The sequence below is a fragment of the Macaca mulatta genome, chromosome 7, assembly GCF_049350105.2.
Source record: "Macaca mulatta isolate MMU2019108-1 chromosome 7, T2T-MMU8v2.0, whole genome shotgun sequence".
Taxonomy (NCBI): Eukaryota; Metazoa; Chordata; class Mammalia; order Primates; family Cercopithecidae; genus Macaca; species Macaca mulatta.
This window is the reverse complement of record NC_133412.1, coordinates 37,230,457-37,256,360: the sequence shown is the minus strand read 5'-3', so window position 1 is coordinate 37,256,360 and position 25,904 is coordinate 37,230,457. Positions and strand designations below refer to the sequence as shown.

The following is a 25,904-nucleotide window of genomic DNA, read 5'->3' as shown; positions in this document are numbered from 1 at the left end:
CAGTGGCCACAGGGAGCGTTGATAACCCAAAGTCCAAATGCTTAAGATTGTGACCTGGACACCAGGTAGCAGACCAAAGAAACGTTTCAGATTCTGTCTTTTATGGACAAGGTGTTCACAATCACCATCCATCATTTCCTGAGTACAATCTTTTCCTGGAAGATATTGCAGTATTATTCAAAACGTGCCAAAGTGGGCAGGAGATCCCAAGAGTAATTGTGAGTTATGAGGTCATGGGGACCTCATTGCAAACTATTTGCAAAACTTAATTGGGGTAATAAATAAACTAAGCATGTAAATTAGATTGAAGACTACTGTGTGAATTAGAAGGAGGCCATTAGCCTGCCTAGTCAAAATGCCTTCTTCCTGTTCTGTAATATTTGCTGAGTTGAACTGTTAATCGAAGGAGCGTTAAATTCAGATATCCTAAAATTTCAGAACTAAAATGACTTGGAAATAAAGCCATTTAATCAGATCCTTTCCGGACCAAAGAGTAAGCTTTATTTTTTATGATGGGTACTTAGGTACTTCTCAAATAGAGGATGGTCTGGCATTCACGTCCAAATCCATATGCCCCCCAGGGTGTGAATTCATCTTAGCTAGTGTACTTAGAAGCAAATGTAGAAGGGAAAAAATGAGGCTCAAAAGGAATAAAATAAGGAAGCCATTTCCAATCGACGAAAACAAACAGATCTGTAGGTCGAAATGAGACTGTCCCCTCCCTCTTTTCTTTCTTTTGTTTTTTTAAACCATGTGGTCAAAAATAACTTCAGGCCTGACATTTCTCTTTCATATGTCTGAAGAATGAGTAAAGGGACCTCTTGGAGGTAAATATAAATATTAAAAAAAAAAGAGAAAGAAACCAAACGCCCAAACACCGCATCTAATCATCGGCCTAAGTCAAGTCTTACAGCAGCCTTTTTTTTTTTTTTTTTTTTTTTTTAAAGCAGTTGATTGAATGAATACAAATGCCTCTCTGTTGTCACTTGGGATGCCACTTGATATATCCCATTTTCTAGACTCTAATTATTCCATTTGTAGACATGAATGCCATTTAGATGTAAGCTAATTCAGCATGGTAACTCAATTAGATTTGTACCGACTTGGATTTATGAAACATCAATGGGTTCTTGGTGAGACCAATGGGACTGCGGGTGATTCATCCCGAAGTCTCACCGACACAGCCTCTCAGGAGCTCAATTAAACATGCCAGCCATGAGGATGTTTTTTAGCTGGAATGTTTCACAATTAAAATAAAAAAGATTCCTGTGTTTCTCTGTGCACATGGCCCAGCAGAAAAGAAAGACCTGTAATAACAAGGATTGAAGTTTCCCTTTAGGTTGTATGTTATCTCCAGCAAAGAAGGCTGTTTCACTTGGCCGTGTTCCAGCACCTGTGTGGCCAAACGTGGTTGTTGACCCATGTGGCAAAGGCCGTGGCACTTCACAATTTGCCTCCCATTCAAAGGCACTCAATAAATGTTGGATGAACTAAATTGGTAAATTCATCTTAGAGCCTGTATCTGCATCTCGACTCTCAGAGCTGAAAGGCAGATGCTAATACCACATTAGATTTGTAAAAATAGGAGAAATCTCAAAGTGATGAAAATTATGCTGTGTTTTCAGCCTAAAAGGCCCATGGTGAGAAAATGGGGGAAAAGATGTGAACCAGAATTGTCCCCTAACAGTACTTTTAGTTTGTAAAATTACCCTTTTCCAAAAAAATGATTTTACTGTGCAGTTCTGTGCTGGGCGTAGACATGCAGGCAAGCTCCTGCCGCGTTAAGGGCCGATGCCTGGCAGAGATCTGCCTCACACTCCTTGTCCTTCACTGTGGGAGTGTTTGATGATGCAAGGACCCACAGGTCCTCAACCTGGGGCTTGACACAGGGCGCATAGTTAGAAACACTGTGTGAATTCACGAAACAGCATAATGGGCATGAACTCACTCTGTCAATGATGAAACACTGTGGAAATGTCTGTTGTCATTTTCCTAAATCAAGTCTTAGTTAAGAAAGACATTACTTTGTTATTCCAAGATCTGGATGAGGGACGACACAAAGGGGAAAGAGATTCAATGTTATCATCTCTCTCTTTATTGCCTTCTCTCAATTTAATACTCCACTATTTCTATTGTGAGATTATTATTATTGTAGAACAGTAGTAGTAGTAAAAGTACTAACAGTGAGTGGCAAGTAGTAGTGGCCGTAGTAATACTTAGTCAAGTATTGTAAGTAACATTTGCTTTGCATGTTAGAATTTTCAAAGTGCGGTTCACATAAATTGTGTCCTTTCATCCCCACAAGACTCCTGCAGAATAGACATCATTTCCTCTATTTTACAGCTGAGGAAACCGCTCGAGAGGTGGTTTTTTGTCTTGGCTAAAATCATGCAGCTAAATCTCAGTGAAGATAGTATTTCAACCTTGTCCTTTCTCTGTAAATTCTCATGTGGTATAGAAGAAGGAACATGATGTTTAGATCAGAAAACACTGTTTTACTTTCTGGTTTTATAATTTTGAATGTTTCATGAACTGATAGATAAATTTAGCCTCAGCACATGACGAATCTGAGGCCATTCTTAAGTTTGAGTTGGCTAAAACTTCCAAATTTTTATTTTTAAAATCAATCCCTGAGACTGTCAGATTATACTAGCACAGCATCAGAAGGTAGAAGCACCAGGGAATGGGATTAATGTTGTCTAGAGAGAGGAGCTTCTCCAAGCCTATGCACCTACGTTTCTTTAATCTCAAGGGAGCCTTGATTTAATTGGAAATAAAGGTTAGGACTCCCTTGTATTGTTCTTGGGGCAACTCCTTTCTTGCTTCTAATTTCCGACAGCAATGGTCTCTGCAAAGATTTTTTTGAAGAACCACCTACAATAGGGGACATGAGTTTATTTGTACCACATCGGCATCAATTAACACATGCATAATTCATTGTAATCTTGCTGTAGCCTCAGAAACCAACTCTCCCTGGCTCCCTTTCATTCCAGGAAATGCCATCTCGGGCGGCAGAGGGGAACATCAGAATGACCAGTGCTGGGGTCAGGAGCTGCCAAGTCTCCCTTATCATACTCTGCCACTGACCCCTAGGGATTTAGGGCAGCCACCAGCTGGCTGGGCAGCCTTAGGCAATTCACCCAACTCCTTGAGACTTATATTCTTCATCTGTGCCAAAACTGCTCCCCTCAGAAACTCTTGGAAGCATTAAATAAAATGATATGTGTGAAATTATTTTGTAAACCATTTAACCCATGCTTCCTGCCCTTTTTCCCCAAGGGACACTATACCATAACCCGCTATATCTTTTTTTTAAAAAAATCTACGCTTGTTAAATGCCACATCTTAGAAACTTACAATATACTTTGACATATTAAAGATTCTGAGCCCGGACATAATGGGTCACATCTGTAATCCCAACACTTTGGGAGGCCAAAGCAGGACAATTACTTGAGCCCAGGAGTTCGAGACTAGCCTGGGCAACATAGTGAAACCCTGTCTCTATAAAAATAAAAAAATGAGCCAGGTGTGGTGGCATGTGCCTGCAGTCCCAGCTACTCAGGAGACTGCGGCAGGAGGATCCCTTGAGCCCAGGAGTCCAAGGCTGCAGTGAGCTATGATCATGCCACTGCATTCTAGCCTGGGTGACAGAGTGAAACCCTGTCTCTAAAAATAAATAAATAAATAAATAATCTGAGAGGTCCTGAGAAATAAATTCTGTGGAACTGTGTTCAATGCAATGTTTCACAAGCTATTTGACCACAGATTTGTTTTTGTTGTTGTTGTTGAGATGGGGTCTTGCTTTGTTGCCGTGGCTGGAATGCAGTGGCATGATCTTGGCTCACTGCAACCTCCACCTCCCAGGCTCAAGTGATCCTCCCACCTCAGCCTCTCAAGCAGCTGGTACTACAGGTATGTACCACCGTGCCCAGTGAATTTTTGTATTTTTTGTTTGGTAGAGACAGGGTTTCGCCATGTTGCCCAGGCTCATTTTTCATTTAATACCTAACGTCAAGTTGTGCTGCAGTCAGCTTTAAAGACCTGAATCCACACAACTCATTCTCAGGGCTTTGTGAGGGGCAGGGTCCCCTTCTTGCCACCTCTATCTGCCTCAGCCCTCTTCTGTGTTGACAGGGTCCCCCAAAGGTTGGCAAAGATGACCTCCAGCAGCCCCAGACTTCTGCTTAGGAATCCAGCAGAAAGAGCGTCTCTTCCCCAATAATTCTAGAAGTGGTGCCAATCTCACTGATAAACCCTGATTGTGCTCAATCTTCAAGCAATGGCTGTGTGCAGGAGTAAGGAATTCTCTCACTGGTCAGGCCTAGATTACATGTTCACTTCTGGAAGGAGGCGGGATCAGTCATATCTAAGCCAGGTGGACTGAAAACAGGAGAAGTGGGTCTCTAAAAGAATAATGTTACAAAATGGGGGTGTTGGTGGTAGTGAAGGAATTCTAGACAGGAAAAAATCCAGGAGCTCTCATATCACTTGTCCATCATTTCTCTTCCTAGGGCAGAGGTTTATAAACTTTGGTATACATAGGAATCCCCCACAAAATTTATTGAAAATACCGATCTCAGGGCCTTACCCTACTTCTAAGATTCTGATTCCATATTCTGAGGTATTGTCTGGAAATCAGTCCTTTCTGCAAGCATGAAATACAGGTGGTCCAAGTACCATATTCTGAGAAATAAGGGCAATAAGAAAAACACACTTCTACCCATTCTCAATCTTTGCTGCATGTCAAAATAAACACTTTTTTCCCCCCAAATCAGATGCCTGTTACTACCCGGCAATCTTCCAAAGCAACATTTGCAGGGGTAAGGCTGGCAAAGTAGATGTGGATCCACAGGTGTTTCTGATGGACCCTAAAGCAATGATTCTTGACATTTACTGTGTATATGAATGAGCTGGGATCTTCTTAAAATGTAGATTCCGATTCAGCAGTTTTAGGGTAAGGCCTGAGATTCTGAATTTCTAACAAGCTCTGAGGCAATGCCACTGCTGCTAGTGCATGGACCATGCTTTGAGCAGGAAGACACTACAGGCTGAGGGCCACCCTGTGTATTTGATTTGTACATTTTAAGGTGTTTCTGAATGGGCCAACCAACCTGCCAGGGAGCATAAAGAGACTTGTTTCTAATAGGATTTATTCATAGTGATATTTCTCACTTTTTTCCAAGATGTGTAGAGCTTATTTTACTTTATTTTATTTTTATCTTTCCTAGAGACAGAGTTTTACCATGTTGGCCAGGCTGGTCTCCAACTCCTGACCTCACGTGATCTGCCTGCCTCGGCCTCTCAAAATGCTGGGATTACTGGCATGAGCCACCGCACCCAACCTAGAGTTCATTTTAAAGTAGTTCAAAGTGAACACAGTCCAGCCCCTAAAAGCTGGAGTATGCATGTGCACATTTTTCATTTAATTAACACTTTGGTGCTCCAGGTCCCAGCTAGACTCTGGAAAGACAAAGAAAAGTGAGACAGGATCTCTTATGGAGCTCGCAGTGAGGGTGAACCATCATCCTGGTTCTCCCAGAACTGCAAGTGTGACCTTAGCAGTCACACTTTATCAGGGAGGAAAGACATGTAGACCAATAACCATATACAACTAGTGAGGGCAGAGGAGGAGTGAGATGGCTTGAATATTTGTCCTCTCCAAACCTCATGTCGAAATGTAATCCACGATGTTGGAGGTGGGGCTTAGTGGGAAGTGTTTGGGTCATGGGGGGAGCAGCTCCCCCACGAATTTCTTTGTGCTGTCTTTGAGATACTGAGTGATCTGTCATGAGATCTGGCTGTTTAAAAATGTGTGACACCTTCTCCTTCTCTCTCTCTCTTCTCTCTCTCTCTTTCTACACTTTTGCCATGTGATATGCTGACTCTCCTTTCACCTTCTGCCATGATTGTAAGTTTCCTGAGGCCCTCACGAGAAGGCGAGCAGATGCTATAGCTATGCTTCCTGTACAGATTGCAGAACCATGAGCCAGTTAAAACTCTTTTCTTTCTTCTTTCTTTCTTTCTTCTTTCTTTCTTTCTTTTCTTTCTTTCTTTCTTTCTTTCTTTCTCTTTCTTTTTCTTTCTTTCCTTCTTTCCTTCTTTCTTTTTCTTTCTCTTTCATTCTTTCTTCTTTCTTTCCTTTTTTTTTTTGAGATGGAGTCTCACTCTGTTGCCCAGGATGGAGTGCAGTAGCATGATCTCAGCTCACTGCAACCTCCACCTCCTGGGTTCAAGCAATTCTTCTGCTTCAGCCTCCCGAGTAGCTGGGACTACAGGTGTGTGCCACCACACCCGGCTAATTTTTGCATTTTTTTAGTAGAGGCGGGTTTCACCATATTGGCCAGGCTGATCTTGAACTCCTGACCTCATGATCTGCCCGACTTGGCCTCCCAAAGTGCTGGGATTACAGGCATGAGCCATTGTGCCTAGCCTAAAACTCTTTTCTTTATAAATTACCCAGCCTCAGGTATTTCCTTACATAGCAATGCAAAAATGGCCTAACACAAGCAACCAGCTAATTCATCCCGAGGGATTAGGAAAAAATGAGGCTAAATCTGGCCTTGGAGGCTGGATAGACCTTCACCAAGCTGGAGGATGAGATGAAGAAGAGGAACATTGAAGGCAGAGGGAAAAGCGGATGTGAAAGTACGAAGATACATGCACATGCAGACACCCTAACTGCTCTGTTCTGAATGCAACAAAGTTCAGGAATCTGCACATACTGATTCACTGGAAAAGCTTTTTCCCCCGGAATAAAGCTCAGGCTACCTCAAGTGAGTGAATAAAACCCCATCCTGTAACTCTGGCAACATACCTATTTTCTCATAGCCGTTTCTCATAGCTTGGCAAACAAAAAGTTTTCATGACTTGTTCCTGGATGTTTATCTGGCCATATTTCTGTGCCCTGTTTTGGTTCATTCATCTGTTCGACAAATACAAATACTTATCCTATACTTGTGCGCCGGAATGGTTCTAAGCACTTACAATATGTCAGCAAACACCCACCCACCCCTTCCCTCACAGAGCATACATTCTAGAAAGGGAAATAGACAATGAGCAGTAAATATTTCTTTTTTTGGGGGGGGATGGAGTTTCGCTCTTGCTGCCCGAGCGATCTCGGCTCACGCAACCTTCGCCTCCTGGGTTCAAGTGATTCTCCTGCCTCAGCCTCCAGAGTAGCTGGGATTACAGGCATGTGCCACCACGCTTGGAATTTTGTATTTTTAGTAGAGACAGGGTTTCTCCATATTGGTCAGGCTGGTCTTGAACTCCCTGTCTCAGGTGATCCACCCACCTCGGCCTCCCAAAGTGCTGGGATTATAGGTGTGAGCCACTGTGCCGGCCCTGACTTACATTTTTTTTTTTAAATTTATTTATTATTATTATACTTTAAGTTGTAGGGTACATGTGCATAACGTGCAGGTTTGTTACATATGTATACTTGTGCCATGTTGGTGTGCTGCACCCATCAACTCGTCATTTACATCAGGTATAACTCCCAATGCAATCCCTCCCCCCTCCCCCCTCCCCATGATAGGCCCCTGTGTGTGATGTTCCCCTTCCTGAGTCCAAGTGATCTCATTGTTCAGTTCCCACCTATGAGTGAGAACATGCGGTGTTTGGTTTTCTGTTCTTGTGATAGTTTGCTAAGAATGATGGTTTTCAGCTGCATCCATGTCCCTACAAAGGACACAAACTCATCCTTTTTGATGGCTGCATAGTATTCCATGGTGTATATGTGCCACATTTTCTTAATCCAATCTGTCACTGATGGACATTTGGGTTGATTCCAAGTCTTTGCTATTGTGAATAGTGCCGCAATAAACATACGTGTGCATGTGTCTTTATAGCAGCATAATTTATAATCCTTTGGGTATATACCCAGTAATGGGATGGCTGGGTCATATGGTACATCTAGTTCTAGATCCTTGAGGAATCGCCATACTGTTTTCCATAATGGTTGAACTAGTTTACAATCCCACCAACAGTGTAAAAGTGTTCCTATTTCTCCACATCCTCTCCAGCACCTGTTGTTTCCTGACTTTTTAATGATCGCCATTCTAACTGGTATGAGATGGTATCTCATTGTGGTTTTGATTTGCATTTCTCTGATGGCCAGTGATGATGAGCATTTTTTCATGTGTCTGTTGGCTGTATGAATGTCTTCTTTTGAGAAATGTCTGTTCATATCCTTTGCCCACTTTTTGATGGGGTTGTTTGTTTTTTTCTTGTAAATTTGTTTGAGTTCTTTGTAGGTTCTGGATATTAGCCCTTTGTCAGATGAGTAGATTGCAAAAATTTTCTCCCATTCTGTAGGTTGCCTGTTCACTCTGATGGTAGTTTCTTTTGCTGTGCAGAAGCTCTTTAGTTTAATGAGATCCCATTTGTCAATTTTGGCTTTTGCTGCCGTTGCTTTTGGTGTTTTAGACATGAAGTCTTTGCCCATGCCTATGTCCTGAATGGTACTACCTAGGTTTTCCTCTAGGATTTTTATGGTATTAGGTCTAACATTTAAGTCTCTAATCCATCTTGAATTAATTTTTGTATAAGGAGTAAGGAAAGGATCCAGTTTCAGCTTTCTACTTATGGCTAGCCAATTTTCCCAGCATCATTTATTAAATAGGGAATCCTTTCCCCATTTCTTGTTTCTCTCAGGTTTGTCAAAGATCAGATGGCTGTAGATGTGTGGTATTATTTCTGAGGACTCTGTTCTGTTCCATTGGTCTATATCTCTGTTTTGGTACCAGTACCATGCTGTTTTGGTTACTGTAGCCTTGTAGTATAGTTTGAAGTCAGGTAGCGTGATGCCTCCAGCTTTGTTCTTTTGACTTAGGATTGTCTTGGAGATGCGGGCTCTTTTTTGGTTCCATATGAACTTTAAAGCAGTTTTTTCCAATTCTGTGAAGAAACTCATTGGTAGCTTGATGGGGATGGCATTGAATCTATAAATTACCTTGGGCAGTATGGCCATTTTCACGATATTGATTCTTCCTATCCATGAGCATGGTATGTTCTTCCATTTGTTTGTGTCCTCTTTTATTTCACTGAGCAGTGGTTTGTAGTTCTCCTTGAAGAGGTCCTTTACATCCCTTGTAAGTTGGATTCCTAGGTATTTTATTCTCTTTGAAGCAATTGTGAATGGAAGTTCATTCCTGATTTGGCTCTCTGTTTGTCTGTTACTGATGTATAAGAATGCTTGTGATTTTTGCACATTAATTTTGTATCCTGAGACTTTGCTGAAGTTGCTTATCAGCTTAAGGAGATTTTGGGCTGAGACAATGGGGTTTTCTAAATATACAATCATGTCATCTGCAAACAGGGACAATTTGACTTCTTCTTTTCCTAACTGAATACCCTTGATTTCTTTCTCTTGCCTAATTGCCCTAGCCAGAACTTCCAACACTATGTTGAATAGGAGTGGTGAGAGAGGGCATCCCTGTCTTGTGCCAGTTTTCAAAGGGAATTTTTCCAGTTTTTGCCCATTCAGTATGATATTGGCTGTGGGTTTGTCATAAATAGCTCTTATTATTTTGAGGTACGTTCCATCAATACCGAATTTATTGAGCGTTTTTAGCATGAAGGGCTGTTGAATTTTGTCAAAAGCCTTTTCTGCATCTATTGAGATAATCATGTGGTTCTTGTCTTTGGTTCTGTTTATATGCTGGATTATGTTTATTGATTTGCGAATGTTGAACCAGCCTTGCATCCCAGGGTTGAAGCCCACTTGATCATGGTGGATAAGCTTTTTGATGTGTTGCTGAATCCGGTTTGCCAGTATTTTATTGAGGATTTTTGCATCAATGTTCATCAGGGATATTGGTCTAAAATTCTCTTTTTTTGTTGTGTCTCTGCCAGGCTTTGGTATCAGGATGATGTTGGCCTCATAAAATGAGTTAGGGAGGATTCCCTCTTTTTCTATTGATTGGAATAGTTTCAGAAGGAATGGTACCAACTCCTCCTTGTACCTCTGGTAGAATTCAGCTGTGAATCCATCTGGTCCTGGACTTTTTTTGGTTGGTAGGCTATTAATTATTGCCTCAATTTCAGAGCCTACTATTGATCTATTCAGGGATTCAACTTCTTCCTGGTTTAGTCTTGGAAGAGTGTAAGTGTCCAGGAAATTATCCATTTCTTCTAGATTTTCCAGTTTATTTGCGTAGAGGTGTTTATAGTATTCTCTGATGGTAGTTTGTATTTCTGTGGGATCGGTGGTGATATCCCCTTTATCATTTTTAATTGCGTCGATTTGATTCTTCTCTCTTTTCTTCTTTATTAGTCTTGCTAGTGGTCTGTCAATTTTGTTGATCTTTTCAAAAAACCAACTCCTGGATTCATTGATTTTTTGGAGAGTTTTTTGTGTCCCTATCTCCTTCAGTTCTGCTCTGATCTTAGTTATTTCTTGCCTTCTGCTAGCTTTCAAATGTGTTTGCTCTTGCTTCTCTAGTTCTTTTAATTGCGATGTTAGAGTGTCAATTTTAGATCTTTCCTGCTTTCTCTTGTGGGCATTTAGTGCTATAAATTTCCCTCTACACACTGCTTTAAATGTGTCCCAGAGATTCTGGTATGTTGTATCTTTGTTCTCATTGGTTTCAAAGAACATCTTTATTTCTGCCTTCATTTCGTTATGTACCCAGTAGTCATTCAGGAGCAGGTTGTTCAGTTTCCATGTAGTTGAGCGGTTTTGATTGAGTTTCTTAGTCCTGAGTTCTAGTTTGATTGCACTGTGGTCTGAGAGACAGTTTGTTATAATTTCTGTTCTTGTACATTTGCTGAGGAGTGCTTTACTTCCAATTACGTGGTCGATTTTGGAGTAAGTACAATGTGGTGCTGAGAAGAATGTATATTCTGTTGATTTGGGGTGGAGAGTTCTATAGATGTCTATTAGGTCTGCTTGCTGCAGAGATGAGTTCAATTTCTGGATATCCTTGTTAACTTTCTGTCTCATTGATCTGTCTAATGTTGACAGTGGAGTGTTGAAGTCTCCCATTATTATTGTATGGGAGTCTAAGTCTCTTTGTAAGTCTCTAAGGACTTGCTTTATGAATCTGGGTGCTCCTGTATTGGGTGCATATATATTTAGGATAGTTAGCTCTTCCTGTTGAATTGATCCCTTTACCATTATGTAATGGCCTTCTTTGTCTCTTTTGATCTTTGATGGTTTAAAGTCTGTTTTATCAGAGACTAGTATTGCAACCCCCGCTTTTTTTTGTTCTCCATTTGCTTGGTAAATCTTCCTCCATCCCTTTATTTTGAGCCTATGTATGTCTCTGCTTGTGAGATGGGTCTCCTGAATGCAGCAGACTGATGGGTCTTGACTCTTTATCCAGTTTGCCAGTCTGTGTCTTTTAATTGGAGCATTTAGTCCATTTACATTTAAGGTTAAGATTGTTATGTGTGAACTTGAGCCTGCCGTTATGATATTAACTGGTTATTTTGCTCGTTAGTTGATGCAGTTTCTTCCTAGCCTCGATGGTCTTTACATTTTGGCATGTTTTTGCAATGGCTGGTACCGGTTGTTCCTTTCCATGTTTAGTGCTTCCTTCAGGGTCTCTTGTAAGGCAGGCCTAGTGGTGACAAAATCTCTAAGCATTTGCTTATCTGTAAAGGATTTTATTTCTCCTTCACTTATGAAACTTAGTTTGGCTGGATATGAAATTCTGGGTTTAAAATTCTTTTCTTTAAGAATGTTGAATATTGGCCCCCACTCTCTTCTGGCTTGGAGAGTTTCTGCCGAGAGATCTGCTGTTAGTCTGATGGGCTTCCCTTTGTGGGTAACCCGACCTTTCTCTCTGGCTGCCCTTAAGATTTTTTCCTTCATTTCAACTTTGGTGAATCTGGCAATTATGTGTCTTGGAGTTGCTCTTCTCGAGGAGTATCTTTGTGGCGTTCTCTGTATTTCCTGGATTTGAATGTTGGCCTGCCCTACTAGGTTGGGGAAGTTCTCCTGGATGATATCTTGAAGAGTGTTTTCCAACTTGGTTCCATTTTCCCCCTCACTTTCAGGCACCCCAATCAGACATAGATTTGGTCTTTTTACATAATCCCATAGTTCTTGCAGGCTTTGTTCATTTCTTTTTCTTCTTTTTTCTTTTGGTTTCTCTTCTCGCTTCATTTCATTCATTTGATCCTCAATCGCAGATACTCTTTCTTCCAGTTGATCGAGTCGGTTACTGAAGCTTGTGCATTTGTCATGTATTTCTCGTGTCATGGTTTTCATCTCTTTCATTTCGTTTATGACCTTGTCTGCATTAATTACTCTAGCCATCAATTCTTCCACTTTTTTTTCAAGATTTTTAGTTTCTTTGCGCTGGGTACGTAATTCCTCCTTTAGCTCTGAGAAATTTGATGGACTGAAGCCTTCTTCTCTCATCTCGTCAAAGTCATTCTCTGTCCAGCTTTGATCTGTTGCTGGCGATGAGCTGCGCTCCTTTGCCGGGGGAGATGCGCTCTTATTTTTTGTATTTCCAGCTTTTCTGCCCTGCTTTTTCCCCATCTTTGTGGTTTTATCTGCCTCTGGTCTTGATGATGGTGATGTACTGATGGGGTTTTGGTGTAGGTGTCCTTCCTGTTTGATAGTTTTCCTTCTAACAGTCAGGACCCTCAGCTGTAGGTCTGTTGGAGATTGCTTGAGGTCCACTCCAGACCCTGTTTGCCTGGGTATCAGCAGCAGAGGCTGCAGAAGATAGAATATTTCTGAACAGCGAGTGTACCTGTCTGATTCTTGCTTTGGAAGCTTCCTCTCAGGGGTGTACTCCACCCTGTGAGGTGTGGGGTGTCAGACTGCCCCTAGTGGGGGATGTCTCCCAGTTAGGCTACTCAGGGGTCAGGGACCCACTTGAGCAGGGAGTCTGTCCCTTCTCAGATCTCAACCTCCGTGTTGGGAGATCCACTGCTCTCTTCAAAGCTGTCAGACAGAGTCCTTTGCGTCTGCAGAGGTTTCGGCTGTGTTTGTTATTGCCCTGTCCCCAGAGGTGGAGTCTACAGAGACAGGCAGGTTTCCTTGAGCTGCTGTGAGCTCCACCCAGTTCGAGCTTCCCAGCAACTTTGTTTACCTACTTAAGCCTCAGCAATGGCGGGCGCCCCTCCCCCAGCCTCGCTGCTGCCTTGCGGGTAGATCACAGACTGCTGTGCTAGCAATGAGGGAGGCTCCGTGGGTGTGGGACCCTCCCGGCCAGGTGTGGGATATGATCTCCTGGTGTGCCTGTTTGCTTAAAGCGCAGTATTGGGGTGGGAGTTACCCGATTTTCCAGGTGTTGTGTGTCTCAGTTCCCCTGGCTAGGAAAAGGGATTCCCTTCCCCCTTGCGCTTCCCAGGTGAGGCGATGCCTAGCCCTGCTTCAGCTCTCGCTGGTCGGGCTGCAGAAGCTGACCAGCACCGATCGTCCGGCACTCCCCAGTGAGATGAACCCAGTACCTCAGTTGAAAATGCAGAAATCACCGGTCTTCTGTGTCGCTCGCGCTGGGAGTTGGAGACTGGAGCTGTTCCTATTCGGCCATCTTGCTCCGCGCCCCCCCCCCCCCCACTTACATTTTTAAAGCTCCACTCTGGCTGCTGTGTTGAGAAACAACTGTGAGTAGGGGAAGGGCGTAAGGAGGGAGATTGGTTATGATGCTATTACAACACCCCAGGCAAGAGAGGATGGGGGCTCAGACAAGGCCGGATGCAGGGGAATGGTGAGAAGTGGCTCTGTGGGTTTCCCCATTCCCTGGAGAGTTGCTGCCCTTTCAACCTCTGGAGAACTGACTTTTTCCAACTACTTGGGTGATCTGGGCAGATCTTACCACCCTCCCAGGGCTTCATTTTCATCATCTGTAAAATGCAGACAGTCATATCTGCCTTACCTGACTCATGAGTTCTTGTGAGAATTGAATGAGATCACCACTGTGGAAAGCATAGAGCAAAGCAGGAAGAAAAACAAGTATGAGTCAAAACCCACCAGCGAGACCTCTAATCTGCCAGTACCAAAAAAGAAATGCTGCTGTCTCGTCATTGGCTCAGATCATTCATGAAAGGGTGCTGCTGAATGTAAAGGTTAAACCTTAGATCGTAGATTGAGAGGAGACATTGATGATTATCTGGTCAAGATCCACATCTCTCAGATAAAAGGAAACAGATGCAGAGATGAAGGTTGCTCCCCCGAGGCAACGCAGTGAGAGGTGGAGCCACACTAGAGTCTCAGTTCCTGGTCTTCCCCATGCAGCCCATCCCAAAGCCCTGTCAAATGTCCCAGTCTCAAAAACTAACCACAGCACAATTAAGATAAAAGGAAAAAGAAAGCTGGGTGCTGTGGCTCACGCCTGTAATCCCAGCACTTTGGAAGGCTGAGGCAGGAGGATCGCTTGAGCCCAGGAGTTCAAAAGCAGTCTGGGTAATGTAGTAAGACCCCATTTCTACTTTTAAAAATTTGAAATAAATACATAAATTACAAAAAAAGAAGGAAAAGGAAAAGAAGGCGCTCAGTTGTCAGGTGTACAACAGCTTTGTAGCCTGCAGGTACATAATCGAATTTGATCTTCTCAATGACTCCATGAGTTTTCAAATGCTCCCATTTTACAAATAAGGAAACAAAGAGTCAGGAAGATCAGCCAAGTGATCCCACATTACACAGCTAGCAAGTGGCTAGGAAAAGATTCCAGCTCACATTTCTGGCTTTCCCCTTCATTTAATGAAAACCTTTGGAGAGAGCTGAAATTGGTTTAATTTCAGAGAGTATTATCTCTATTGTTCTAATTATTCTCCCTGAATCCTTCAGGGGAGGATTGGAAGGAATGTTTTTTTATTTGTGAGCGTAGTCTTGTGCTTATCAGAATTTCTAGGCTTTCACACTGGAAGTTTCAACAGGCTTACTGTGATACTTTTGAAGTGTTGAGTGTAAATTTAAGTCTAAAAACCATTCTCAAGCCAAGTGCGCTGACATATTTTTAGATAATAGTAGGAAAAGTTATGTGAGTGAATGCTTTATGGAGAGACACACACTAAGGGTCACTTGCTGCAGTTTTCTGAACTGTAAAAGCAAAGAGAGAATGTATGAGATGAGGAACGGACCAGATTTTGGTGCAGAGAACAGAGGCAAAACCGCTATCGAAACAGCAGACCTCAAAGATGCGTCCTTGCTGTTCATCTATGTCCTTTGGTTTTAACTTCTAAATGATGTATTCATTTGAATCAAAAGAGCTATGGGAAGGTTTTAAAAAGCAAAAAACTTATGCTAGAACACAAAACACAGGGGAAGGAACCCTAAGTTTGAAATGTCAGTGTGTTCTCGGGACCTAAATATGGACTAACATAAGCTTTGAATCCACCCAATGAATGCAGGTTCCTTCCCCATGCAATTTCCCTTGGCAGCAGGCACAGAGGCCCAGGAGCTGTTGGCTTAGCAGCCCCTAGTCCCTTGGCCAGATATTGGGGGTCCTCGGGCCATAAGCCTGTGGGGTGAGCCCCCAGGGCACTCTAGGACCCTGAGAGCTGTGATCCCCTCTGTCCCCATGCTGCGACTGTGTTGTCACTACTGACCTTTATCCTGTTTCTGATTTGAACCCCAGTCCCAGAGAGACTGAAGTCCCATCATGAATACAGCTGAATCCTTCCCAAACCCTTCCCTGTGAGGCCCAGCCATCTCACTGACCCCCGTCATACCTCTCCAGGTACCACCACACACTGCCACCTTCTGGCATTTCAGATACGTTCACTCTCAGCCGGCTCTGGCCCCACCCTCTCCACTTTATGGCTACACTCTGCAGAGAGATATAATGCCTGCCCACGCCGCTCTAGCCCTTTGGGACGTAGGCGCTGGTTGCAGCCTAAAGTAGGGTTAGCTCCTTCACTCACTCATTCTCCCAGTAGCTACCCTAAAGTTTTATCAAGTCCCATGTTCAAAGCTGCATATATTGAGGCAATCTCAAGATTAGTAGTAATTACTATAATTAACATTCGTTGAATGAAGGCTTAATTTTGGCTGTTTGACCTTAGACAAGTTACTTTTACCTCTGTGATCCTCATTTTCTCATCTATAAAATGGGAGTCATAATAGTACCTACTTTATTCTGAAATTATTAGTTGAGTGGCTACATGTGTGAATTATAGTTCTGTTTTAATTTGTTTGTTTTGTTTTTTTGAGACGGAGTCTCACTCTGTCACCCAGGCTGGAGTGCAGGGGCATGATCTCAGCTCACCGCAACCTCTCCCTCTTGGATTCAAGTGATTCTCATGCCTAAGCCTTCCAAGTAGCTGGGACTACAGGCAAGCGCTACCACACCCAGCTAATTTTGTATATTTAGTAGAGATGGGGTTTCGCATGTTGGTCAGGCTGGTCTCGAACTCCTGACTCAAGTGATCCACCCGCCTCAGCCTCGTAAGGTGTTGGGATTACAGACAGGAGCCACTGTGCCCTGCCATAGTTCTGGTTTTAAGAAAGACAGTGTATGTAAAGTGCTTTGCAAAGCCTGGCACCTAACTATTCAATAGTAGTAGTAAGTACAAATATTAATCATCCAGTAGTAGTGTGTTCCAGGTGCTTTTCCAGGGGCTTTGTATACATTACATTATTAATTCTGAATACTTGAAAGTAAAGAAGTATTATACCCATTTTACAGATGAAGCTGAAACTTAAGGCTTCTAAGTAATGCCTCAAAACCACACACTTGGTAAGTGGGTAAATGGCTGGAATTTGAACCCTGGTGTGTTTGACTCCAAGCCTGACCTCTTAAGTCATGAAGATGTGGGTGGCAATGAAAGTTTTGAATGACAGCTCTTTATAACAATAGAAGGCTTGATGGTCAGGGATCCTCTGTGATTAATTGCCTCATGAGTGGAACAAATAGTGAGTTTTGCAAATAGTAAATACTTCAGCAGTGCAGAGAAAAAGACCATTATTTTCACAGGCTTAATAACAAAAAGCTTCAGGAGGGAATTTTTCACTAGCTTTTTTAAACCTTTTTTTCCTGCTTATCAAAGGAATACATGTATGATATGGAAAAAATTCATACACTTATACTTTACTCTTAGCTTTATTTTACTCTTTTATCTTTTACTCTTTTGTTTTCTAATCTATTTCTAACTCTTCTTGCTACCTCACACACTGCCAGCATTACTCTGTACTGTTAAAACCTTTGGTAAAATAATCTTTTCATAGCCGTTAGGATTACAAATGCACACACCCTCTGACCCAGCTTTTAAGACAATTTTTTTGAAATAAAACACCAGTGTATATATGGAAGTACATTTCTTGTAGCATTGCTTACAGTTGGCAAAACAAATTCAAATCAAGACAATGCCCTTATATATATCAATAAAAGGATACTTGTATAAATTGAGACTCATTGATTGTAGAAGCCATTATGTGCCTATTACAAAGGATGAATTAGATTTCTCTACAATAATCTGAATTGAATTGTCTTCAAATCTTAACAGCTTAGAATTTGGGAACCAAATCTACTTTAATGAAAGGTGAAGTAATATAGGGAAAAGTGAAAACATGTGTTTGTAGTTGATCCAAAAAGACATTGGCACGAGCTCAATACTGGGGCGACATAACTCAATAGCACCTTGTATGAAATGGGTAAGGGCATGGTAGCTCACTCCTGTAATCCTAGCACTGGGAGGCCGAGGCAGGCAGATCACTTGAGGCCAGGAATTTGAGACCAGCCTGGCCAACATGGCGAAACCCCGTCTCTACTGAAAAAAAAAAAAAAGAGAGAGAGAGAGATAATAATACAAAAATTAGCCTGGGATGGTGGCACACACTTGTAATCTCTGCTACCTGGGAGGCTAAAGTAGGAGAGTCTGTTGAACCTGGTAGGTCATGCAGCTGAACTCCAGCATGAACAATAGGGAGAGACTCTGTCTCAAAAACAAAAACAAAAAAAGAAGGAAGGGTAGGGAAGGGAAGAGAAGGGAAGGGAAGGGAGGAAGAAGGGAGGGAAGGAGGGCAGGAGGAAATAGGTAGAGGATTTTTGTAGATTGTAAACTGAATATAATCTAATGCTATAGGGGCAAGAAAGCTAATGGGTAGCTTAGGCAGGTCTAGAGCTTTTAGAAGAGGAGGGGAGATTATCCTGCTCTTCTGTATGTCGACCCTAACTGGAGAATCACGTTCAGTTTAAAACAAGCATGTTCACCAAGGTAATGAGGTTGAAATCATGCCACTGGAGAAATAGCTGAAGGAACTATACTTATTTGTTTTGAAGAAGAGCAGACCCAAAGGACACACTATAATTGTCCCCAAATTTCATGTCACATGGAAGCAAAACTTAGACTTTTTCTATGGAGTCTCAAAGCTAAAACCAGGACAAGTGAGTGGGTAGAAGTCACCTCGGGAGAGAGGTTTAGCCCAAAATAAGGAAGGCATTGCGAACTATCAGAGCTTGCCAAGAGTGGTATAAAATGACTTAGTGTGGAGATTCCAGGGACCTATTTGGTTCCAATAGATGTTGGAGGGCCTGGTGGAAATAGTGAGAAAGGAGACAGATAGTTGATGGGGGCAGTGTGGTGCCTAACACCATTTTCCAGCCCATCACTCCCTAATCAGAGAATATCCAAGTTTGTCATTTGATCCCTGACTTGTGATTTTCAGTCATGAGAGACCAGGAGAGGCGATGTAGAACCGTGCCTGTGAACCCCAGCTATCAAGTCGAACAGACCCAGGTTTCAATCCTGTCTCCACTACCTTTGGCTCCCTGACTCAGGACAATTTTTAAACCTCTGCAGATCCCAGTATCCTTATCTGTACAATAGGAATAGCGTTGGTCTCTTCCTCAAAGTGCTGTAGGTCGTATAATGTGCTTGACACACAGTGGTACATTGTAAATTCTGAATAGGTATTTTAAGTTAAATTACGTAAATTATTCTTGTCTTATTGTATAGATTCATTCTTAACAGGATGGAGCAAAAATATTTCCTACGTAATCTTGGAGAAAACCATAAATGTCTCTGAATTAGAATATCTTATTTCCTAAACCTTCTGAGGTTTATACATATCAGTTTATACAGTTTATTTGGAATATGTGGTTGCTTCCCAGGTAAATGTCTGAAAAAGAATACTGAATGTGAAGCCATTGGATCCAAGTCCAAGAGGCTTGTCATGTCTTAAGCAAGTAACCTCTGGAGTCTCAGTTTCCTCATCCATAAAGATAAGTGAATCTACGTTGCCCAATTCATAGAATTGTACAGAAGAATAAATTATATAACGTATGTAAAAGTACTAGGCAATTAGGAACTATTATTATTGTATTGTCATGATTTGCAAAATGAACAAGGAGCATGATTTCTTTGGACCTGGAAAACTAAGAATACCAAAGACAGGACCATTCTGAGAATTTAATCTTAGACTTATAAGTACTTTTTAGGGTAGAGAAGTAAATTAAAAAAAAAAAACAACCATCCTCTGAAAAAGCAGGCATCGTCAGTTTTCCAGAAAACTTTTTCGAGCCTGAATTTACCTTTCCAGGTAAAAGAAGTAGAAAAGGAACTTGAGTGTGATGAAGCATTGGCCCAAAAGGCTTTCTTAAGAGTGACTTTATTAATTAAGTTAATTAGTTATAACAAATTGAACATTCTTAGTTGCTAATTACAAAAGCAGAGAGGGCTGCACTTGAAGATGGAGGAGCTGAGTAAAGCCTGGTTTAAGGACTCAAAGATCGTTAGCACTGGATGGGATCTCAGAGAAGACTAAATGAAAAAGAAGGATCAGTAAAGGTGTAAAGTTGCTCACCCATGACTTTATTGCTCGTAGCAGCCCTGGCGATGCTCTCCCAAGGCTCATGCTTTGGTGTCCTGGTTTTGATTTCTGAGCAGGATGAGAAGAGAAAATAAGATAAGGAAGAAAAAGAAGGGAAAAGTAGAAAAAAAGTCTATTGACTGAAAAGACATCATTTCCATTACCCACCTCCACCAAAGAATCTAACACATGCAAAAATATGTGTGGGAAATGCTTGCTTTTTAATGGAGGGTATCACATGGAAATGGCCACTATTTTAACTCTACTCTAAGGGGAAAAAAGTACTAAAAGGTAAAAAAACTTTCATGTTCCAAAATGTTTATTACAGCACCATTCCCGACAGGGAATAATCAGAATAACCGCAGTGTTCCGTAAACAAGAGGATGTTTAAGTAAATTATGACAAAGCCTACCAAACATTATACAACCAGTACGGATGGTTTCACCATGATTGTGAAATACAATAAGCAAATAACGGAGGGAAGATGGTGTTGGGGGCACAGTATTGATCAGAGAGAAGATTTCAAGTAGTCATCTATTGTTCTCGAGAAGGGAAAGAAAAGTAGATTTATAGATATAAAATGAATTTAATTAGTAAATTATAAAAAGATGTGAATTCCAAGAAGTCTTTATAAAGAGACAGACACATTAAGGAGACATGTGCAGAGCTGGAATAGTTTGTATTTTTTTGACCTCAGGAGTGAGAAAGCTAAGAACAGCACAGGGGCTACCTGAATAGGGTTACAGTTTCCAGATAGGCCGTGCTGAGTGCTGCCCACTCCCGGTGGCTTGGACAAAGAGATACTCGCTTTATGATGAGAAATACCATGTGCAAACTTGGTGAATGGTAATTAAAAGTAAAGCCACCTTGGGTCCTGGGAGGAGTGTAAGGGAGACATATTTATGCATGTGTTAGATTATTTGGTGGGGGTGGGTAATGGAAATGATGTCTTTTCAGTCAACAGACTTTTTTTCTACTTTTCCCTTTTTTTTCCTCCTTACCTTATTTTCTCTTCTGATCCTGCTCAGAAATCAAAACCGGGACACCAAAGCATGAGCCTTAGGAAAGCATCGTCAGGGGCTGCTACGAGCAATAAAGTTATGGGTGAGCGACTTTACGCCTTTACTGATCCTTCTTTTTCATTTAGTCTTCTCTGAGATCCCATCCAGTGCTAACGATCTTTGAGTCCTTAAACCAGGCTTTACTCAGCTCCTCCATCTTCAAGTACAGCCCTCTCTGCTTTTGTAATTAGCAACTAAGAATGTTCAATTTGTTATAACTAATTAACTTAATTAATAAAGTCACTCTTAAGAAAGACTTTTGGGCCAATGCTTCATCACACTCAAGTTTCTTTTCTACTTCTTTTACCTGGAAAGGTAAATTTAGGCTCGAAAAAGTTTTCTGGAAAACTGACAATGCCTGCTTTTTCAGAGGATGGTTTTTTTTTTTTTTTAATTTACTTCTCTACCCAAAAAAGTACTTATAAGTCTAAGATTAAATTCTCAGAATGGTCCTGTCTTTGGTATTCTTAATTTTCCAGGTCCAAAGAAATCATGCTCCTTGTTCATTTTGCAAATCATGACAATACAGTAATAATAGTTCCTAATTGCCTAGTACTTTTACATACGTTATATAATTTATTCTTCTGTACAATTCTATGAATTGGGCAACGTAGATTCACTTATCTTTATGGATGAGGAAACTGAGGCTCCAGAGGTTACTTGCTTAAGAAGAACATGAGGATACTTCTGGGTTCAGGTGATTCCCAACATCATACACACAGTTTTATAACTCGGAACACAGTGTGTACATATGTGCCAGGAGACTGCAGACCTTTTGTTTCATTTCTCCCTTAGTTTAGTTGCAACATATCAGATATTTTCCCCTGCACCTGGCCTTACTGGTCAGATGCATGGAATTGTCACCTGGAAGGCACCTTTTGTAAAAGCCCCCTCCCACATAAGCTGGCAGGGGTTGTAGCAATTGTAACAGCCTATTGAATGGATTGATCTTCCTTTTCTTCCCATTCCCCAGGAGGGCTGAGGCTGCTTGGAAAAGAAAGACAGCCAAGAACCAGGAGTTAACTGGTACGATGTAAGTCACAGTATTATTATCAAAACCACGTACATCCAGGAAAAAGAAAAGACAGGAAAACATTTTTTTAAATTATTATTATACTTTAAGTTCTAGGGTACATGTGCACAACCAGCAGGTTTGTTACATATGTATACATGTGCCATGTTGGTGTGCTGCACCCATTAACTCATCATTTACATTAGGTGTATCTCCTAATGCTGTCCCTCCCCTCTCCCCCCACCCCATGACAGGCCCCGGTGTGTGATGTTCCCCACCCTGTGTCTAGGTGTTCTCATTGCTCAATTGCCACCCATGAGTGAGAACGTGGGGTGTTTGGTTTTCTGTCCTTGTGTTAGTTTGCTCAGAATGATGGTTTCTAGCTGCATCCATGTCCCTGCAAAGGACATGAACTCATCCTTTTTTATGGCTGCATAGTATTCCATGGTATACATGTGTCATATTTGCTTAATCCAGTCTATCATTGATGGACATTTGGATTGGTTCCAAGTCTTTGCTATTGTGAATAGTGCTGCAGTCAACATACATGTGCATGTGTCTTTATAGCAGCATGATTTATAATCCGTTGGGTATATACCCAGTAATGAGATGGCTGGGTCAAATGGTATTTCTAGTTCTAGATCCTTGAGGAATCGCCACACTGTCTTCCCCAATGATTGAACTAGTTTACAGTCCCACCAACAGTGTAAAAGTGTTCCTATTTCTCCACATCCTCTCCAGCACCTGTTGTTTCCTGACTTATTAATGATCGCCATTCTAACAGGTGTGAGATGGTTTGGTTTTGATTTGCATTTCTCTGATGGCCAGTGATGATGAGCATTTTTTCATGTGTCTGTTGGCTGCATAAATGTCTTCTTTTGAGAAGTGTCTGTTCATATCCTTTGCCCACTTTTTGATGGGGTTGTTTTTTCTTGTAAATTTGTTTGAGTTCTTTGTAGATTCTGGATATTAGCCCTTTGTCAGATGGGTAGCTTGTAAAAATTTTTCTCCTATTCTGTAGGTTGCCTGTTCACTCTGATGGTAGTTTCTTTTGCTGTGCAGAAGCTCTTTAGTTTAATTAGATCCCATTTCTCTATTTTGGCTTTTGTTGCTTTTGGTGGGTTAGTCATGAAGTCCTTGCCCATGCTTATGTCCTGAATGGTATTGCCTAGGTTCTCTTCTAGGGTTTTTATGGTTTTAGGTCTGACATTTAAGTCTTTAATCCATCTTGAATTAATTTTTGTATAAGGTGTAAGGAAGGGATCCAGTTTTGGCTTTCTACGTATGGCTAGCCAGTTTTCCCAGCGCCATTTATTAAATACGGAATCATTTCCCCATTTCTTGTTTTTGTCAGGTTTGTCAAAGATCAGATGGTTGTAGATGTGTGGTATTATTTCTGAGGGCTCTGTTTTGTTCCATTGGTCTATATTGTTCTGTTCCATTGGTTTTGGTACCAGTACAATCCTGTTTTGGTTACTGTAGCCTTGTAGTATAGTTTGAAGTTAGGGAGCATGATGCCTCCAGCTTTGTTCTTTTTGCTTAGGATTGTCTTGGCAATGCAGACTCTTTTTTTTTGGTTCCATGTGAACTTTAAAGTAGTTTTTCCCTATTCTGTGAAGCAAGTCATTGATAGCTTGATGGGGATGGCATTAAATCTATAAATTATCTTGGGTAGTATGGCCATTTTCACAATATTGATTCTTCCTATCCATGAGCATGGAATATTCTTTCATTTGTTTGTGCTCTCTTTTATTTTGTTGAGCAGTGGTTTGTAGTTCTCCTTGAAGAGGTCCTTTGCATCCCTTGTAAGTTGGATTCCTAGGTATTTTATTCTCTTTGTAACAATTGTGAACGGGAGTTCACTCATGATTTGGTTCTGTTTGTCTGTTATTGGTGTATAGGAATGTTTGTGAGTTTTGCACATTGATTTTGTATCCTGAGACTTTGCTGAAGTTGCTTATCAGCTTAAGGAGATTTTGGGCTGAGACAATGGGGTTTTCTAAATATACAATCATGTCACCTGCAAATAGGGACAATTTGACTTCCTCTTTTCGTAACTGAATACGCTTTATTTCTTTCTCCTGCCTGATTGTCCTGGCCAGAATTTCCAGCCCTATGTTGGATGGGAGTGGTGAGAGAGGGCATCCCTAAGACAGGAAAACATTCTAATGTCAACAGTGATTGCCTTTGGAAAATATCGACATGGGTGAAATGTTTTTTCCTTGTTTTTACATGGCTGTGAATTTCCCAGATTTTCTTTGAGGAAAAAAAATAGCTATTATAATTCATACAGACTTAAAAATAAACATAAGATTAATGTAGAGAGTGGCATCACTTGGTGGAGGAAATTTTCATTCACTTTCAATTTTTTTCATATTATGAGAGTGATGCATGTTTATTGCAGAAAATTCCTGGTATTAATTTAGCCTCTAGCTTCACTTCACTATGCTACTCCTATTTTTTCCTTTAGTTTATCAAAAATCCTTCTTAGAAAGAGAAGAGCTATCAATCCATCAACTTTCCATTCTTTGTATTTACTTTATTTGATATTTTTTGCAACATCAAAGCAAATAAAGAAAATATTAACACCTAGTTAAAGGATGTTAATAAATCCTTTCTTTAGGGTTCTTTAAAGAAATTCTTTTTTCTTTAGATGTAAAGAAAATATCTTCCCTCCCTCCCCCTACATCCCCACCCAGATAATCCGTGTTAATACATTATTTGTATCTTACCACTCTTTCTCTATTCTCACAAGAATATAGGGGTATTTTTTCCAATTTAAAAAATGTTATATACTAAAATATTACTCTCTAACTTTTTTCTCTTAACAATTCATATCTTAGATATGAGACAAGGAGATGCAGTAACTTGACCTTGATCATACAGCTTGTAAATGGGATTTGAACTGAGGAAGATTGCTCTGGAGTCTGAGCTCTTAACTGCTACGAACAGCTGCTCCTGACAGAAGAGAAGGCTAAGAACAAATTCAAAGGAGGTGGTCAGTGAAGACCTTTTTAGGAGAAAAGATGACAAAGAGTACTATATCCTCAGCGATTTGCCCTGTCACTTCTAAACTCCAGCAGTAGCTGTTGACTTCACAAGCCTTTGCTGCTGAAGACTCTCGCCCCTTCAGGAAGAGGAGCAACCTCTTGGTATGACGTGTCAGGCATGCTGAAGGTGCTCTGAAGATGGCGTGGTTGGTCAGTTGCTTTGGGCATAACCCACCTGTCTACCTTTTGGACATTTTGCCTGATATTTATGGTGCATTTTGTGTATTTTGATTTATAAATGTTGCTGGTTGTTGACTTCATACCGAGCACCCTTCTGGTTCTTGGAATGTCAACATTTCAGCCCAGAAGCTCTCTTGAGTTCAGGCAATTCTCAACATCCTGACAGACAATTTTATAACTGTGAAAAAAAATGTACCTATGTGCCAACTGAATTGGAACATTAAGTGGCTCTTTTAATTAAAATTCAGACAGGAATTTTAGATTTGTTACAGAATAACCATCGATAATGCCAATGAATAGTTCATTCTGAATTGATCCTAACCTGTAGGAAATTGCTATTTATAATTCACAAATCACTTTCTTCTCTATCTCTTCCTATATCCATTCCATTTTCACTTTTCCACTCTCATCTCATTACCATCATTTTCTTGCCTCTTGATTAAAAAAAAAAAAACAAAAACAAGAAAGCAAAACCAAGAAAAACACTTTGCTCCTTAAATACTGCATTATGATGAGAGGTATATTGAAATTCTGATTTTCAAGTATGTAAATATATAATGATAGAATTGCTGTTTGTCACCTGAGTTCCATTTGATTCAACAAACACCTGGGGAGGCCAATATGTGCCCTGCAGGTCTTAGGAGTTGGGAGTCCAAACAGAATGTGCAGTCTTTCCCTGGTAGGAACATAAATAGATTATAGCATTGTGTGTAAGGTGTAATAGAAGTGTGGGCACACTATGAGGAAGCACAGAAAAGAAAATGGTGAGGAAAGGAGACATGAGGGAAGACTTTCCGGAAGAAGTGTTTGCTTAGCTGGGTTTTGAAGGATCAGTAAGAGTTTAATAGGCCACCAAGTGGAAAGGGAAAGTTACTCGTGGCAAATAA

At 41.1% G+C, this 25,904-nt stretch overlaps 1 long non-coding RNA gene across 2 annotated transcripts in view; it reads left to right on the top strand.

Moving 5' to 3' along the window:
* The window catches only part of LOC144329901 (uncharacterized), a 98,736-nt gene extending 73,259 nt beyond the window's left edge, over window positions 1-25,477 (top strand). For both annotated transcript variants that reach the window (XR_013395638.1, XR_013395639.1), the window contains 2 exons: window positions 21,749-21,808; window positions 24,631-25,477. This is a non-coding gene — a long non-coding RNA (uncharacterized LOC144329901). The remainder of the gene's footprint in view (window positions 1-21,748; window positions 21,809-24,630) is intronic.
* The last annotated feature ends 427 nt before the right edge of the window (window positions 25,478-25,904 follow it).